Source organism: Lathyrus oleraceus, chromosome 3, assembly GCF_024323335.1.
Source record: "Lathyrus oleraceus cultivar Zhongwan6 chromosome 3, CAAS_Psat_ZW6_1.0, whole genome shotgun sequence".
NCBI lineage: Eukaryota > Viridiplantae > Streptophyta > Magnoliopsida > Fabales > Fabaceae > Lathyrus > Lathyrus oleraceus.
The window spans coordinates 272,830,301-272,843,274 of NC_066581.1; the positions used below are offsets into that span (position 1 = coordinate 272,830,301).

At 40.0% G+C, this 12,974-nt stretch overlaps 1 non-coding gene across 1 annotated transcript; it reads left to right on the plus strand.

Moving 5' to 3' along the window:
• The first annotated feature begins 10,252 nt into the window (after nt 1–10,252).
• On the plus strand, nt 10,253–10,359 carry LOC127133602 (small nucleolar RNA R71). Its single transcript, XR_007807557.1, has one exon. It is a non-coding gene; the product is annotated as a small nucleolar RNA R71 (small nucleolar RNA).
• The last annotated feature ends 2,615 nt before the right edge of the window (nt 10,360–12,974 follow it).

Sequence of the window (12,974 nt, forward strand, 5' to 3'; positions counted from 1 at the left end):
CATATGTGTCTGACCTTGCCAATCCACTGCCCTGGTATGGCCTCATTTGGATCACTGCAGTCATGATGTAGTGTTGTACAGGACCAAGGTTTTGATGTTGTATACTTGCTATTTTGGCCATGAATGGCATGAATCTACAGGATGATGACAGGGTTATGGCTGTTGCAAGACCATGATTACAGGATGCTTACTGTAACACCCCGATGAAATAAGGATAATTAATTAATTTAAATTAATATAATATTTATTAATTTAATTGATTAATTGGATTTTATTATTGGAATTATTATTATTATTGGGTTATTATTTTATTGGAATAAAAGTTGGAATTTAGAAAAGGTCCCATTTAGTAAAAAGGTTTATTTTTCACGTGAAAATGAAAAAGAGACAGAAAAGTGGAAAAGGGAAAAGGGCAAAGAGCAAGAGAACGAGGGTTGAAGGAAGGAAAAGCTTGGAGCTCAGAGATTTGCCGGATTGACTCAGGTAAGGGGGGTTTATCGTCGTTTGATGGGTCTTATGGGATAACATGTAATGGGTAGTGATAAACCATGGATTTTGACTCTGATTTGAATGATGCATGCTGAAATTGTGAAATACTTGATGAACGAATTTGGATGATAATTGACGAAAATTCGTAGGAATTAGAGGTAGTAAGGTTAGCGATTTGTGAAATCGAAAGTGTATGATTCGTGTTAGATGATATGAATGAATTGTGAGTAAAATTTGGACTGTGGAAGGTTGAATTGGATAGATCTCGTAGCAGAGAAAGCCATTGCAGATCTGGAAATTCTGATTTCTGGTCATACGCGTATGGCACTAGGCAATACGCGTATGAGATGGCTGGTACGCGTATGGATGAGGCCTTACGCGTATGAGTGAAAAAGATGATGTTTTGAACGTGAAATTGTCTCTGTTGGTACGCGTATGAGGATGTGGTACGCGTAGCATACGCGTATGGGCGTGGGCAATACGCGTATGGACTTGGTCAGGAATGGGCAATACGCGTATGGGCATAGGCAATACGCGTATGGGCAGACTTGTGGTTTTCTGAACCGTTGTTGTGCAGTTTTTGGTTGTTTAGGCTGAGTGATGTAACTTAGCTGATGTATGACGTAGTAGGGATCATCTCCCGTTGTTTTGAGTAGTATAGGTATTAGTAGAGTGTGCTAATACTGTGTTTGATTATGTGGCATGATATGATATGCTCTTGCGATAAAATGTGTTGATGATGTGTGATAGTATGCATGATGCTGTGAATGTATCAGTTATGTATGCATTGGTGAATAGACTGTTTTATGGCTTAGAGTGTGAGCATATGTCTATTCTTGAATTGTTGTTGTTGTTGCATTGCTAGGTGATTAGCATGCATATTGTGGCCTTTATAGTGGTAGCTAATTCCCATGGTGAGGAATTAGTGAGTAAATCATTTTGATTGTTGTTGATGTTTGCATGCTAGGTGATTAGCGTGCATAGCATAGCCCTTGGGGTGGTAGCTAATTCCCATGGTGAGGAATTAGTGAGTGAGTCACTATGTCTCAAATGAGTGGGACTAGTGAGCTTGGTAGCCGTGCCTGGATTTGGACGGTGAGGTTGAACTATATGTTCACAAATAGTCGGTACCGCATGCATGGAGTCTCATTGCATAATATATGTATGGCGTATAATATGAATGGATGCATTCCAATATTATACGTGTGTTTGTGTTGGTGTTGAGTATTATGTTGAGTTGATGTGCTGTTACTGAATATATGTTTTGATTAGGGTGATGAAGTGTGTTAAATTACTTAACATGACATGATATTTTATAATACTTATTATATCGATTGAGGAACTCACCCTTACAACTGTTTTTCAGGTAACGATCAGTGATTGAGTAGGAGCTAGTACTTGAAGTCTAGAGTAGTTCCTTAGTGGGTCATGCTCTGATAGATGTAACATCGGGAAGGGATGTTTTAAATGTTTTAATGTTGGTTGTGAACCATTTTACATGTAATGTGTTACATGTTTTGATTGATTTGATTTATATCCGCTGCGATTTATGCAAATGTTTATTTGATTAAATAAAGAGCATGACTGTTATTCTGGAACATGGTGTGAAGTGATTGTGTGACACCCTTAACGGCATAATTACTCTGATGTTGTATTTTGATATTTAATTAAATTATTGGGGTATTTTAGAAGGGTGTTACATTAGTGGTATCAGAGCATAGTCGGTCGAGTCGAGTCGTAGTTATTCTGTTTCCCCTGTACGGGATAGGTGTTGTGTAACCCTATCAGTACTTATTGTTTTAGCTTGTTGGGTTTCAGAATAGAGATGGCTGGAAGAGGTAGAGATGATGCTGCGATTGCTGAGGCTCTGGGTATGCTAGCTGCAGTACTTGGAGGGAATCTGAATGTTGTGGGAATGGGAGCTGCTCGTCAACTGAGTGAGTTCCAGAAGAACAATCCTCCAATGTTCAAGGGGGCATACGATCCAGATGGCGCTCAGAAGTGGTTGAAGGAGATAGAGAGGATCTTCCGAGTAACTGAGTGTGCCGATAACCAGAAGGTCGGGTTCGGTACGCATACGCTGTCAGAGGAAGCTGATGATTGGTGGGTTGCTACCCGCACTGAGTTGGAATCTGCTGGAAATGCTGAGATCACTTGGGCTGTGTTCAGAGAGAGATTCCTGAGGAAGTATTTTCCAGAGGATGTTAGAGGAAAGAAAGAGATAGAGTTCTTGGAATTGAAGCAGGGCAATCGGTCTGTTACTGAGTATGCTGCTAAGTTCACAGAGCTGTCAAAGTATTACACTCCCTATAATGAGGCTACTGGGGAATTTTCGAAGTGTGTGAAGTTTGAGAACGGGTTACGTCCCGAGATCAAGCAGGCTATTGGGTATCAGTGGATTAGAGTGTTTTCTGATTTTGTTGACTGCTGCAGGATTTTTGAACAGGATACCAAGGCCAGAGCCGAGAGCTATCAGCAAAGGGTTGATAGGAAAGGCAAGAATCAGAATGATCGTGGGAAACCGTATGCAGCTGGCAAAGGTTTCCAGAGTCAGAGGGGGATGAAGAGGCCCAGTAGGGGAGACTCTAGTGCTCCTGCTAAGTGTTACAGATGTGGTCAGGCTGGACATCGAGTTCATGAGTGTACCAGTGCTGAGAAGAAATGTTTCAAGTGTGGCAAAGGTGGTCATTTGGCTGCAGAGTGTCGGTCGAAGACTGTGACTTGCTTCAACTGTGGAGAGGTGGGTCATATTAGTCCACAGTGTCCTAAGCCGAAGAAAGAAAATCAGTCGGGAGGCAAGGTCTTTGCTTTATCGGGTTCTGAGACTTTTGCAGATGATCGTTTGATTCGAGGTACGTGTTATATTAATGGCTTTCCTCTTGTAGCTATTATTGACACCGGTGCTACTCATTCTTTTATATCTTTGGATTGTGCTGTGAAACTTAAGTTAGAGATATCTGAGATGCATGGAAGTATGGTGATTGATACTCCTGCAAAGGGTTCAGTGACTACTACTTCAGTTTGTTTAAATTGCCCTTTGAGTATTTTTAGTAGAGACTTTGGGATGGACCTTGTGTGTCTTCCACTAGTGCAGATTGATGTTATCTTGGGTATGAACTGGTTAGTGTTTAACCGAGTTTCTATCAATTGTTTTGATAAGACTGTGATATTTCCTGAGTTTGAGGAAGGAAAGAGTTTGTTTCTATCAGCCAGGCAGGTGAATGAGGCAGTAGCAGGTGGGGCAGAGTTGTTTATGCTGTTAGCGACTTTGGAGGCTAAAGATAAACCGGTGATTTGCGATCTAGCCGTGGTGTGTGATTTTCCTGATGTGTTTCCGGAAGAGGTGAATGAATTGCCGCCAGAGCGTGAAGTTGAGTTCTCGATTGATTTGGTACCTGGTACTAGGCCGATATCGATGGCTCCGTACCGTATGTCTGCTGCTGAGTTAACTGAATTGAAGAGTCAGTTGGAAGATCTGTTGGATAAGAAATTTATTTGTCCGAGTGTGTCACCGTGGGGTGCACCAGTGTTATTGGTTAAGAAGAAAGAAGGCACTATGAGGTTGTGTGTGGACTACAGGCAACTGAATAAAGTGACGATTAAGAATCGGTATCCTTTGCCGAGGATTGATGATTTGATGGATCAGTTGGTTGGTGCGAGTGTGTTCAGCAAGATAGATTTGAGGTCGGGATATCATCAGATACGTGTGAAAACTGAGGATATTCAGAAGACTGCTTTCAGAACGAGGTATGGACATTATGAGTATTCTGTAATGCCTTTTGGTGTGACTAATGCGCCTGGAGTATTCATGGAGTATATGAATAGGATTTTCCATCCGTACCTAGACAAGTTTGTTGTGGTGTTTATTGATGACATTTTGGTGTATTCGAAATCTGAAGAAGAGCATGCTGAGCATTTGAGAGTGGTTTTAGGAGTTCTACGAGAAAAGAAGTTATTTGCTAAACTGTCAAAGTGTGAATTTTGGTTAGAAGAGGTTAGTTTCCTTGGTCATGTAATTTCAAGAGGTGGTGTTGCTGTTGATCCTTCTAAGATAGAAGCGGTATCTAAGTGGGAAGCTCCGAAGTCAGTTTCTGAGATAAGAAGTTTTCTTGGTTTGGCTGGTTATTATAGGAAGTTCATCGAGGGATTTTCTAAGTTGGCGTTACCGTTAACGATGTTGACCAGAAAGGGGCAAGCGTTTGTTTGGGACTCAAAATGTGAAGAAGGTTTCCAAGAGTTAAAGAGAAGGTTAACTACTGCTCCTATTCTGATATTACCGAGTTCGTCGGAACTATTTGAGGTTTACTGTGATGCTTCGTTGTTGGGTTTGGGTGGTGTGTTGATGCAGAATAAGCAGGTTATAGCTTATGCTTCGAGACAACTGAGGGTTCATGAGAGGAACTATCCGACGCACGATTTAGAGTTGGCAGCTGTGGTTTTTGTTCTGAAGTTGTGGAGGCATTATTTGTACGGGTCAAGATTTGAAGTTTTCAGTGACCATAAGAGTTTAAAGTATCTGTTTGATCAGAAAGAGCTGAATATGAGACAGAGGAGATGGTTAGAGTTTTTGAAGGATTATGACTTTGGTTTGAATTACCATCCGGGTAAAGCAAACGTAGTGGCTGATGCATTGAGTCGGAAATCATTGCATATGTCTATGTTAATGGTTAAGGAATTGGATTTAATTGAGCAGTTTAGAGACTTGAGTTTGGTGTGTGAGAGTACTCACAATAGTGTTAAATTGGGAATGTTGAAGTTAACGAGTGGTATTCTGGATGAGATTAGAGAGGGTCAGAAATCCGATGTGTTTTTGGTTGATAAGTTGACTCTAGTGAATCAAGGTCAAGGTGGTGAATTCAGAGTTGATGAGAATGGTGTTTTGAAATTTGGCAATCGGGTGTGCATTCCGGATGTTGCTGAACTTAAGAAGAGTATTCTTGAGGAAGGACATCGTAGTGGGTTGAGTATTCATCCTGGAGCTACGAAGATGTATCATGATTTGAAAAAGTTATTTTGGTGGCCGGGAATGAAAAGAGAAATTGCGAGTTTTGTTTATTCCTGTTTGACTTGTCAGAAGTCAAAGATTGAGCATCAGAAGCCGTCTGGGCTAATGCAACCGTTGGCTATTCCAGAGTGGAAGTGGGATAGTATCAGTATGGATTTTGTTTCTGGTTTACCGAGGACAAGTAAGAATTTTGAAGCTATTTGGGTGATTGTTGATAGATTGACGAAGTCGGCTCATTTCATTCCGATCAGAATGGATTATCCGTTAGAGAGATTAACCGAGTTGTATATTGAGAAGATTGTAAGTTTGCATGGTATTCCGTCTAGTATTGTTTCGGACAGAGATCCTAGATTTACATCGAAGTTCTGGGAAGGTTTGCAGAGGGCTTTGGGAACTAAGCTGAGATTGAGTTCTGCATATCACCCGCAGACTGATGGTCAGACTGAGAGGACGATTCAGTCACTAGAGGATCTTTTGAGAGCTTGTGTTTTGGAAAAGGGAGGCGCTTGGGATTGTTATTTACCTTTGATTGAGTTTACCTACAACAATAGTTTTCATTCGAGCATTGGTATGGCACCGTTTGAAGCTTTGTATGGTAGGAGATGTCGGACGCCTTTATGTTGGTATGAGTCCGGTGAGAGTACTGTGGTTGGACCGGAGATTGTTCAACAAACTACGGAAAAGATTAAGACGATTCAGGAGAAGATGAGAATTGCTCAGAGTCGTCAGAAGAGTTATCACGACAAGAGAAGGAAGTCACTTGAGTTCCAAGAGGGAGATCATGTGTTTCTTCGTGTTACTCCGATAACTGGGGTTGGTCGAGCTTTGAAGTCGAAGAAGTTGACACCTCGATTTATTGGTCCTTATCAGATTTTGGAGAGGATAGGGGAGGTAGCCTATCGTATCGCTTTACCGCCGTCGCTTGCGAATTTGCATGAGGTTTTTCATGTGTCTCAGTTGAGGAGGTACATTCATGATCCGTCGCATGTAGTCCAAGTAGATGATGTACAGGTGAGAGATAACCTGACTGTTGAAACATCACCTATGAGGATCGAGGATCGAGAGTTGAAGCAGTTAAGGGGTAAAGAGATTGCTTTGGTAAAGAGAGCTTGGGGAGGACCAGCAGGTGGCAATGTGACTTGGGAACTTGAGAGTCAGATGAAGGAGTCCTATCCAGAGTTATTCGCTTGAGGTATGTTTTCGAGGACGAAAACTCTTTTAGTGGGGGAGAGTTGTAACACCCCGATGAAATAAGGATAATTAATTAATTTAAATTAATATAATATTTATTAATTTAATTGATTAATTGGATTTTATTATTGGAATTATTATTATTATTGGGTTATTATTTTATTGGAATAAAAGTTGGAATTTAGAAAAGGTCCCATTTAGTAAAAAGGTTTATTTTTCACGTGAAAAGGAAAAAGAGACAGAAAAGTGGAAAAGGGAAAAGGGCAAAGAGCAAGAGAACGAGGGTTGAAGGAAGGAAAAGCTTGGAGCTCAGAGATTTGCCGGATTGACTCAGGTAAGGGGGGTTTATCGTCGTTTGATGGGTCTTATGGGATAACATGTAATGGGTAGTGATAAACCATGGATTTTGACTCTGATTTGAATGATGCATGCTGAAATTGTGAAATACTTGATGAACGAATTTGGATGATAATTGACGAAAATTCGTAGGAATTAGAGGTAGTAAGGTTAGCGATTTGTGAAATCGAAAGTGTATGATTCGTGTTAGATGATATGAATGAATTGTGAGTAAAATTTGGACTGTGGAAGGTTGAATTGGATAGATCTCGTAGCAGAGAAAGCCATTGCAGATCTGGAAATTCTGATTTCTGGTCATACGCGTATGGCACTAGGCAATACGCGTATGAGATGGCTGGTACGCGTATGGATGAGGCCTTACGCGTATGAGTGAAAAAGATGATGTTTTGAACGTGAAATTGTCTCTGTTGGTACGCGTATGAGGATGTGGTACGCGTAGCATACGCGTATGGGCGTGGGCAATACGCGTATGGACTTGGTCAGGAATGGGCAATACGCGTATGGGCATAGGCAATACGCGTATGGGCAGACTTGTGGTTTTCTGAACCGTTGTTGTGCAGTTTTTGGTTGTTTAGGCTGAGTGATGTAACTTAGCTGATGTATGACGTAGTAGGGATCATCTCCCGTTGTTTTGAGTAGTATAGGTATTAGTAGAGTGTGCTAATACTGTGTTTGATTATGTGGCATGATATGATATGCTCTTGCGATAAAATGTGTTGATGATGTGTGATAGTATGCATGATGCTGTGAATGTATCAGTTATGTATGCATTGGTGAATAGACTGTTTTATGGCTTAGAGTGTGAGCATATGTCTATTCTTGAATTGTTGTTGTTGTTGCATTGCTAGGTGATTAACATGCATATTGTGGCCTTTATAGTGGTAGCTAATTCCCATGGTGAGGAATTAGTGAGTAAATCATTTTGATTGTTGTTGATGTTTGCATGCTAGGTGATTAGCGTGCATAGCATAGCCCTTGGGGTGGTAGCTAATTCCCATGGTGAGGAATTAGTGAGTGAGTCACTATGTCTCAAATGAGTGGGACTAGTGAGCTTGGTAGCCGTGCCTGGATTTGGACGGTGAGGTTGAACTATATGTTCACAAATAGTCGGTACCGCATGCATGGAGTCTCATTGCATAATATATGTATGGCGTATAATATGAATGGATGCATTCCAATATTATACGTGTGTTTGTGTTGGTGTTGAGTATTATGTTGAGTTGATGTGCTGTTACTGAATATATGTTTTGATTAGGGTGATGAAGTGTGTTAAATTACTTAACATGACATGATATTTTATAATACTTATTATATCGATTGAGGAACTCACCCTTACAACTGTTTTTCAGGTAACGATCAGTGATTGAGTAGGAGCTAGTACTTAGAGTCTAGAGTAGTTCCTTAGTGGGTCATGCTCTGATAGATGTAACATCGGGAAGGGATGTTTTAAATGTTTTAATGTTGGTTGTGAACCATTTTACATGTAATGTGTTACATGTTTTGATTGATTTGATTTATATCCGCTGCGATTTATGCAAATGTTTATTTGATTAAATAAAGAGCATGACTGTTATTCTGGAACATGGTGTGAAGTGATTGTGTGACACCCTTAACGGCATAATTACTCTGATGTTGTATTTTGATATTTAATTAAATTATTGGGGTATTTTAGAAGGGTGTTACACTTACCAAGGTGAATTCAGTGCCAAATCCACATGAGTTGTCTTGTCCAATTAACCACTGTAAGTGCAGCATATGATCATGTGATTGTGGTGTCTTGTTTGTGGTGAATGCAAGGCCTGGTGGTAGGGTGAAGGTTGGTCTTCTTGTTTGCTGCAATGGTTTTGGTTTGGATTGTGTGTAATGCATAACTAGTTCAACCTATGGCTTCGCATGCTTCATGGGTAAAAATGGTTATGTCTTTGCATTAGGTCCTAATTGCTCATGCTCACAGCAGGTTTTGGCTTGGACATTGACAACACACTTATGGTTTTAGTTCATGGAATGTTATCAACACTTCATGGCTTGACTTTTATGTTGGTATGACTTTGGAATGTGCAGGTTTGGCATTACAACAAGTTGGTACAGCAGGGTAAATACAGCAGGGTGAAAGTTAATTGTTAAAGCAAAAAACTCCAAATGTTTAAGGCATAACCAAGCATGTTGGCATCAAAGTGAAGGGATCAAGTTCAAATGGTTAAATCAAGGCCAACATGGACATGGAGAATGAAAAGAGAGTTAGGACTAGTCATTTAGTGATTAGGGATGACCAAGGACCTAGGTTGACTTTGGTCAAAGTAGACCAAAAAGTAAACTGTTGACCAAAGTCAACAATTGGTCAAAATTCAATTTTGTTTGCATTTTTCTTATAAATGGACAATGGATTGACGATTATGGTGGAGTTTAGGGCATTAGGGTTTTGGGTTGACTTTGGTCAAAGTTGACCAAAAAGTCAATTGTTGACCAAAGTCAACATTTGGTTAAAAATGTCAAATTTTGTGTTTTCTTGTGTAGAATCATATGTAATGGTTTAAAATGACATGGAATAGATTTAAATGGTTTGAAAATGATTGGAAATTGGTTTCACAATTGGTTTAATGATCTTCTCAAGGTTAGACTTCTGGGGCACAACTTTCCATGATCTTCTGAAGGTTAGACTTCTGGGGCACAACTTGCATAGGTTGGTTTGGTTTTTGGGCTTGATAACCTTGCGGTCTCTGAGGTGCATGATTTTGGATAGGGTTCTGGTTTTTATAGGAGAAATTCAGATGATTCTTCCATCCAGGGTTGTAGGTGTTTGAAAATGGGTTACCTTGGGCGTAATTCACTTGGTCGGTGTTCAGGTCGTTTAAAAGGTTACACTCCGCCGATTCGTGTCCTTTAGATCCACAGAGTTTGCACTCTGTGTGGACTACTGCTGTGGTGTGAGTGTTTGCAGACATATGTTCTATCTTAAGGGCTAAAGCGTCCATTTTTTCCTGCATCATGTCTAGAGAGCTTACCTCATGTATTCCACCTTGGGTCTCCTTTTTCTCTATTGATGCTCGTTCAGTTCCCCATTGGTAATGGTTTTGGGCCATATCCTCAATTAGGTCACAAGCTTCTGGATAAGGTTTGTTCATCAGCGCGTCACCTGCGGCAGCGTCGATGCTCATCTTGGTGTTATAATGGAGTCCATTGTAGAAGGTATGAACGATCAACCATTATTCTAGGCCATGGTGTGGGCAGACTCCTAATAGCTCTTTATATCTCTCCCAAGCTTCGAAAAGCGATTCTCCTTGGTTTTGGGTAAATCTAGTTATTTGGTTTCGAAGAACAACAGTCTTACTAAGGGGGAAATATCTAGCAAGGAATACTCTCCTAAGGTCTTCCCAAGTAGTTATTGAATTGGCTGGAAGTGAATCTAACCATGAACATTCTCTATCCCTGAGGGAGAAAGGAAATAATCTTAAACGGATTGCATCGGGTGAAGCGTCGTTAGATTTAAAGGTGTCGGCTAGTTGGATAAAAACTTTTAAATGTTGATTCGAGTTCTCAGTAGCGAGACCCGCGTATTGGTTCGGTTGCACTAATTGCAACAAAGACGGTTTTAGTTCGAAATTGTTAGCAGGAATAAGGGGGTTTACTATACTCGAACTAGGTTCCTCGTCAGAGGGTTGGGAAAATTCCTTAAGAGGTCTCCGGTCGCGATTCTCGACCATAGCTTTCTTAATTCGGATGAGTAAGAGGTGTGTACGAGTATAACATCCGGGTTCCACTAAAGGATTTACTAAATTTCCGGTACTACGGGTTCTTCGCATTTACCAGCTAATAATGCCTTAGTCTAGACGGCAACAACAGGGTATGAAATTTGACGAAGTTGGTCCCCGACAACGGCGCCAAAAACTTGATCGTGTGATTCGCAAGTGCATGAATTACGTCAAAGTAATATAAAAGAATATCGATCCCACAGAGACCAAATTGTCAATCTATCGATTACTATCGTTACGGTGTTTATCTAAGACGGTATAAAAGAGATATTGTGTTTGTAAAACAACGGTAAATAATAAATGCAGGTAAAGACAGGTTGAATGTATTTCACGTCAGTTAAGTGATGTTTCAATTGTCTAAATAGAACAACTTATGAGGCAATATTTTCTACTCTCGAAAAGAATCCATTTAACAGGAACTGTCGCTTTCGCGTATTCAGAACCGAGTTTACCCTTAAATTAAGGCCTTTTATTGTCACTTATAAAAGGTGCGCAGAACGCTAAAGTAGTAAACTTATTTTTAAGAAATGAGACTCGTAAACTTAGTTGAAAAGTGATTTTGATTTGGAAAGTTTTACCCGAGGAGTTTCCTGATTTTAGATCTATCAACGCGTCCGAAAATAGTTTCAAAAATAATTTTTCCTTAAAGTGATAAAAATTCCTAATTAACTAAGCCAGGGTGCTTTCGCACTCCTTGAATAATTAAAACTAACCAAGTTTGTTTTAGAAAATTCAAGTTAAAAATCAAAGCAGCCTTTAAAGTATTTCTACAGATTCAATATGTGAAACATTACTTTAACCGCGATCCTTACATTCTAACCATTAAAAGATTTAGCCAGATATGGTAACACAAACAAACACAACGGTATTAATCATGATGAAAAGTTTGTTTTAGAATGTGAGTCGTTAAGAGCGAGTAAAGTGCGGAAAATAAATCAAGTAAAGTGAGTGCGGAAAAATAAATAAAGTAAAGCGAGTGTGGAAAATAAATAAAGTAAAGCGAGTGCGGAAAATAAATAAAGTAAAGCGAGTGCGGAAAATAAATAAAGTAAAAGCGATGCGGGAAATAAATAAAGTAAAAGCGATGCGGGAAATAAATAAAGTAAAAGCGATGCGGGAAATAAATAAATAAAGCGATAAATAAGAACCTGCTCCAAACGGAGGCTTCGATTCTGGTACAAAAATAAACCTCCGACTCCTAAAGCTAAAGACGACAGCAACTCGAAGTGACCCAACTCAATCTCACTAAGGTGCGATAACCCCCCGATGTGACGGATTACCGCTATTACAAATGATAAATATATGCTTAGTGTTGTAAAACTAGGTTGGATCCTTTGAAAGTGAAATGGAACGAACTATTTATAGAGAATTTCAGCAGCTTGCAAAGACCATGGTGCCCTCCAACTTCTCCTTAGTGGGAACGTGATTACCAAAGGTGGCGCCCGCCATGTGTGTAAATGGGGAAGATCATGGGAATGTGGCGGTTACCTCCTAGTTGAGGGCTGGTGACTCATGGCTTCTCCTACAACGACCGCCATGTGCAACGCCATGTGTGTAATTTCGCTGAAAAACCCTAATTTTAGGTCTTTTTAGCTTCGTTTCTTCTAAAAGGGTCTGAGAGTGCTAAATATCTGAAAACAAGACAAAAGAGAGCATAAGACAAACAAAATGATAATAAAGTCCTAATAAACATGTGAAATCCGAGTCAAAAACACGGTGTAATTCAGTGTGATCAAATTCTCCCACACTTAAACCTTTGCTTGTCCTCAAGCAAAACTCTTTATAATTTATGCAAGAAAGACAATATCAACTAGAGTTAATTCAAGGCAAAAGACTTATAAGTTCGTTCAAGGAATGTATCGATAGGTACTAACGAATCGAACTAAGGATATTGTAGTGACGCTTCTCGTAAATGCGATTGTAGGCTTCGTTCCTATACAAATCAATCCACATTACCCCCCATACCTAAGCCTTCTTTTCGTTTTCTTAAAGTCCTTTTCATTCAGGTGCAATCACATTAAGCCCGTTATCCGTACATACTCATAGTAAAGTGACCGGTTAGTAATTATGATCTTAAGCATGGGGTTCTGGTACATAAGTTGGTGTAACCCCTTTATTTAACCCAGTTTGCAGTTGTGGGGGATTTGATCGTATTCCACCCTACGGAGTTCAGCACCAGATAC